This window comes from Mandrillus leucophaeus, unplaced genomic scaffold, assembly GCF_000951045.1.
Source record: "Mandrillus leucophaeus isolate KB7577 unplaced genomic scaffold, Mleu.le_1.0 Scaffold230, whole genome shotgun sequence".
Lineage (NCBI taxonomy): Eukaryota > Metazoa > Chordata > Mammalia > Primates > Cercopithecidae > Mandrillus > Mandrillus leucophaeus.
In genome coordinates this window covers 1,435,471-1,442,061 of record NW_012102366.1, presented here as the reverse complement: position 1 = coordinate 1,442,061, position 6,591 = coordinate 1,435,471, and positions in this window count along the sequence as shown.

Here is a 6,591-nt window from a genome sequence, read left to right as displayed (position 1 = left end):
TTTTGTTTTGTTTGAGATGGAGTCTCACTCTGTCGTCCAGGCTGGAGTGCAGTGGTGCGATCTCGGCTCACTGCAACCTCCACTTCCTGGGTTCAAGCGATTCTCATGCCTCAGCCTCCAGAGTAGCTGGAAGTACAGGCACCTGCCACCATGCCTGGTTAATTCTGATATTTTTAGTAGAGACGGGGTTTCACCATGTTGGCCAGGCCGCTCTTGAACTCCTGACGTCAGCTGATTCGCCCACCTTGGCCTCCCAAAGTGCTGGGATTACAGGTGTGAGCCACCGCCCCCGGCCCACTGAGTGTGGTTAAGGCATTTATTTTGTGGTAATTTGGAATGGCAGCAATAGAAAAATTAATAGGCAGTTACATGGAGAATAATTTTTTACAAACATGGAATTTGTGAGATTATATATGTGTATATACATACATACATATATATTAAAAGTCTACAACTTTTTTATACTTAGTAATATATCTTAGATAACATTCCAAATCAGCTCCTATAGGAATGTTTCTTACCAACATTCCACATCAGTTCCTATAGTTTATTTTTATGTTGCTGTTTTTTGAGACGGGGTCTTGCTATGTCACCCAGGCTGGGGTACAGTGGCACAATCATAGCTCACTGCAGCCTCAACCTCCTAAGCTCAAGCAATCCTACTGCCTCAGCCTCCCGAGTGGCTGAGATTACAGGCACACACCACCATACCCAGTTTCCGATAGTATTTTTCAATGACTCCATCAAATGTATCTGGTCTGGATCTCTGGGTCTTTCTGATTTCTTGCTATTCCCAAGAATGTTGCAGCCAATGTCCTGCATTGTAGACCTTCAGGTTCTGCTACAAGTATCTCTGTAGAATAAATCCCCAGAGGTGGAGTTGCTCTGTCAAAGAGTGTAAGGCTGGGCGAGGTGGCTCACACCTGTAATCCCAGCACTTCGGGGGGTTTGCATTCGAGTGGAATATACACAGGTGTGGAGTCCTGGATGAGAGCACAGAAGTGTTCCTTTAAAAGCAGCTTAAATACTTTGGGAGGCTGAGGCAGGCAGATCACTTGGGGTCAGGAGTTCAAGACCAGCCTGGCCATCAGGGTGAAACTCTGTCTCTACTAAAAATACAAAATACAAAAATTAGCCAGGTGTGGTGGCAGGCACCTATAATCCCAGCTACTCGAGAGGCCAAAGCACGAGAATCGCTTGAGCCTAGGAGGCAGAGATTACAGTGAGCCGAGACTGCGCCCCTGCATTGCAGCCTGGGCAACAGAACAAGACTGTCTAAAGAAAATTTTTTAATAAATAAATAAAAGAAAAGCAGCTTAAAAACACATCTACATTTGAAATCACATCTCCTCCCCTCCTCTCTCTTGTTCTCTCTCTCTCTCTCTCTGGCCTTGATCCTCTCTCTTTCACTTGTCATTTGACCCTGCCTTTCTCTGTGTGCTAAGAGCTCCACCAATTAAACATCTTTATCCAGCCCTGGACAAAACCAGGGTTGCTAAGACCCAGGGAAATGGTCTCCCCTCCCAAGTTCTAGGCTGCGGAGTGTGAAATTCAGCAGACCGTGGATTCTAACGGCTCCTAAGGAGGCGCCGGGATGAAGATCATCTAAATGTCATTTGTAATCGACCTTCAGATGCATTTGTCACCTTCCGGATGATGTTTTATTTGGCTGAGAGTAAAAGCTATTTCCAGGCCCTGAACAAACACTGTCCATGGTAGGGAGCCAGGTGTGGAGCAACTGATAAGGATCTTCCTAGAATTGAAAACTCAGAACCAGGAAACAACCCAAATGTGCATTGACAGCGGGATGGATAAACAAAAACATGTGGTGCGGCCGGGTGTGGGGGCTCACGCCTGCAATCCCAGCACGTTGGGAGGCCAAGGGGGGTGGATCACCTGAGGTCAGGAGTTTGAGACCAGCCTGGCCAACATGGAGAAACCCCATCTCTACTAAAAACACAAAAATTAGCCGGGCGTGGTGGTGGACACCTGTAATCCTAGCTACTCGGGAGGCTGAGGCAGGAGAATTGCTTGAACCCGGGAGGCGGAGGTTGCAGTGAGCCAAGATCGCACCATTGCACTCCAGCCTGGGGGACAAAAGCGAGACTTCATCTCAAAAAAAAAAAAAAAATGATGTGGGTGGTGCATGATCACTTGAGGTCAGAAGTTCGAGACCAGTCTGGCCAATGTGTGAAACCCCATCTCTACTAAAAACACAAAAATTAGCCGGGCATGGTGGCACATGCCTGTAATCTCAGCTACTCAGGAGGCTGAGCCAGGAGAATCGCTTGAACCTGGGAGGTGGAGGTTGCAGTGAGCCAAGATCGTGCCATTGCACTCCAGCCTGGGTGACAGAGCGAGACTCTGTCTCAAAAAAAAAAAAGAATTAATAAGTGAATACAGGTATCAATAAGTGGTTATAGGCACCAATAATTGAATATAAATACCAATAAGTAGATATAGGCATCAATAAGTGGGTATTAGCACCGGTAAGTGAATATAGGCATGAATCAATAGATGTAGGCACGGCCAGGCGCGGTGACTTATACCTGTAATCCGAGCACTTTAGGAGGCTGAGGAAGGCGGATTGCCTAAGCTCAGGAGTTTGAGACCAGCTCGGGCAATATGGTGGAACTCCATCTCTACTAAAAATGCAAACAAAAAAAATTAGCCAGGTATGGTGACACATACCTGTAGTCCCAGCTACTTAGGAGGCTGAGGCAGGAGAATCACTTGAACCCAGGAGGTGGAGGTTGCAGTGAGCAGGGATCACACCACTGCACTGCAACCTGGGTGATACAGCGAGACTGTGTCTCAAAAAAAAAAAAAAAAAAAAGATGTAGGCCCCAATAAGTAGATATAGACACCAATAAATGGATATAGGCACCAATAAATGGACATCGGCACCAATAAGTAGATGTAGACACCAATAAGTAGGCATACGCATCAATAAGTAGATATAGGCCTCAATAAATAGACATAGGCACCAGTAACTAGATATAGGCATGAATAAGTGGATATAGGGCTCAATAAGTAGGCATAAGCATCAATAAGTAGCCGCAGGCACCAATAAGTAGATATAGGCATCAACAAGCAGACGTAGCATCAGTAACTGAATATAGGCACCAATAGGTGGGTATAGGTATCAATAAGTAGCTACAGGCCCAATAAGAGGATATAGACATCAATAGATGGATATAGCCGCCCATAAGTGGATATAGGCATCAATAGGTAGATATAGGCATCAATAAATGGATATAGGCACCAACAAGTAGAGATAGCATCAATAGTTAGATACAAGGGTTTTTATGCTCATTCTGGCCACAACCCGGAGCTTCCCCATCTCGCACAGGGTGGAACCCCTCCCGCCCCAACTTTGCATAGACAAGCAACCAGCAAGATGAAAGAAAAAGTAAAGCTGGGGCCAAGAAGAGCTCTCGTCACTTGGGGCAAAACTCCAGAACTGCCCCACATACATGAGAACAGAGCTAAATAAAACGCCAGGCCAGATGGCCAAGGTTGAACGGAAGCTGAGACCAGCAAGCCAGCATAGCCCCGAGTGTGGCTGGAAGTGTTCATTCCCTGGTGAGAATAAACCATGTCACAGCTGGTCTCGTGTTCCACCCACTTTCTTCTTCACCAGCTGGACGGTGTGATCACGGTGCGGTGAGACAAACACGTACCCTCCCACCGAGATGAACAGATCGCCCAGGATTGCTGGATGGTTGCGCAGCCCCAGGACACTGAGTGAGGTTGCAGGACGGGGGAAGGAGGGGAGGAGATCCCCGGAGGTGCAGGCTGTTGGGCTGAATCTCAGGCTGAATTCTTCCTCCCAACTTCACTTCGTGGCTCTGTCGTCCTCCCCATCACTCATGCATCCATTCATCATTCATTCATTCATCTGGCAATATTTATTGAGCACCTACTGTATGCCAGGCACTGTTCTCAACACTGGGGACTAAGGCATGAATAACAGAGACAAAAGTCCCTCCTGGAGCTGGCGTTCTAACGAAGGAGATGGACAAGAAAGAGGAAAAACTCATGAAATAGACAGAACGTCAGACAGAGAAAAGAAAACAGTAGAGGAGGGGGGGGAAGGGGAAGCTGACTATCATTTAGGTAAAGTGGCCAGAATGGCCTCACTGAGAAAGAAATATTTAGTAAAGACCTGAAGGGAGGTGAGGATGAGGGAGGATGCAGCAGGGTGTCTGTGGGAAGAGCGTTCCACGGCAGAGGAAAAGGCCTCTGCAAAGGCGCTATGGCTGACCGTGTGACTGATGTGTTCAAGGAACGGCGCAGAGGCCAGTGTGGCTGGAGCACAGTGAGTGAGGGGGCAGGAGGTGAGGGCAGGGAGGTGAGGGGCACAGATGGTGCAGGGTCTTGTGGGCCATAGGGAGAACTCTGGCTTTTGCTCTGCAGGAGGTGGGAGCCATGGAAGGCTCTAAGGAGATGAGGGATGTGGCCTGACTCAGGTATTCACGGGAGCCCTCTGGAGGTCACATTTGCAAGAAACCCCAAATGCAGTGGAATCGATCACCCCAGATATTGTGGGGTTCCTTCCTTCTCTCTTTCCTTCACTTCCACATTCTACTCATCATCAGAGCTGGTGATGTCCTCTTGTCCTTCCCCTCCCACTTGCCGTAGGCCACACTTATCCCTCCCTGAATCTTGTCTCCTCCAGTTCATCATAAACAATCAGCTCATCCATTAGCCAGTCAGTCCCCTAAAGACTCCCCACAGCCAGTTGAATAAAGTGTGAGTCCTCGCCAGGCGTGGTGGCTCACGCCTGTAATCGCAGCACTCTGGGAGGCCAAGGCAGGTGGATCGTTTGAGGTCAAGAGTTCGAGATCAGCCTGACCAACATGGTGAAACCCCATCTCTACTAAAAATACAAAATTAGCTGGGCGTGGTGGTGGACGCCTGTAATCCCAGCTACTTGGGAGGCAGAGGCAGGAGAATCGCTTGAATTCGGGAGGTGGAGGTTGCGGTGAGCCGAGATCGCACCATTGCACTCTAGCCTGGGCGACAAGAGCGAAACTTCATCTCAAAAAAAAAAAAAAAACAAAAGCAAGCAAACAAACAAAAAGTCAACAACAACAACATAAAAGCAATCAGCTCATCCATCAGTCAATCCCGTAAAGACTCTCTCCACAGCCAGCTGAATAAAGTGTGAGTCCTTTCACCAGCCCCGTATATGTGCCATGATGTGGCCCCAGAATTCCTTCCACCCTCACTTCCCACTACATGAAGCTGATGCTCTGAGACAATCCTGACCACACCCCTGACTTTCACCACCCTGAATACCCTTCCCTCTCCCCATCCCAAGGTCCAGCTCAAAAGACATTTCTGCTTCACAACCTCTTCTAGAAAATCCTACCAGTGCCCACACTTCCTGTCTGCCCATGGCTCCCTGCCCCTAGCACCTGCCGCTCCCAACCTGCGGTTCCTCTGGCTGCAGCAGTGAGGCCCATCTGCAGGGGACAGACAGGTCACAGGTGCTACCCCTGGAATATTCCTCAACCAATGGTTGCTGCCAGGAGTTGGTAGAGAAATATCCCCGTCTTTGCAACCAGCCTGCTTGGGCTCGGATTCGGGATCAGTCACCTCCTGCTGTGTGACCTTGGGTAAATCACTTCACCTCTCTGGGCCAGTTTCCTCATCTGTAAAATGGGGACAATAAAAGCACATCCTTCACAGTGTCATTGTGAGGATGAAATAATTAATTCTCTACAGCATGTCCAGGACAGTGTCCCACACATGTAAGCCCCAATATGAGTGTTTGCTATTGTTATTACTGTGTTTACGATGATAGTTTCATTCTCTGTTGAATCCTCTAAGCCTAGCACAGTGCCTGGCCAACAGTAAGAACTCAATAAATAATTGCTGAAAGGCAGATTGCCAGGTGCGGTGGCTCACCTCTGTAATCCCAGCAATTTGGGAGGCTCAAATTGTTTGAGAGGATTGTTTGACGCCAGGAGTTTAAGACCAGCCTGGGCGACATAGGGAGACCCCCCTATCTCAACAAAAATATAATAATAAATTAGCCAGGTGCAGTGGTGCACACCTGTAGTTGCAGCTACGAGGAGGACCGAAGTAGAAGGTTCACTTGAGCCCTGGAAGTTGAGGCTGCAGTGAGCTATGATCAAGCCATTGCATTCCAACCTAGGTGACACAGCAAAACAAAGAAAAGAGAGAGACACAGAGAGAGAGAAGGAAGGAGGGAAGAAAAAAGATGGAAGAAAGAGAGAGAGGAAGGAAGGAAGGGAGGGAGGGAGGGAGGGAGGAAGGAAGAAAGGGAAAGAGAAAAAGAAAGAAAGGAAGGAAGGAAGGAAGGGAGGGAGGGAGGGAGGAAGGAAGGGAAAGAAAGGGAGAGAGACAGAAAAAGAAAGAGAGAGGGAGGGAGGGAGGGAGGGAAGAAAGGAAGAAAGGAAGGAAGGAAGGAAGGAGGGAAAAGGGAGAGAGGGAGGGAGGGAAGGAAGGAAGGAAAAGGGAGAGAAGGAAGGAAGGAAGAAGGAAAAGGGAGAGAGGGAAGGAAGGAAGGAAGGAAGGAAGGAAGGAAAGAAGGGAGGGAGGGAGGGAGGGAAGGAGGGA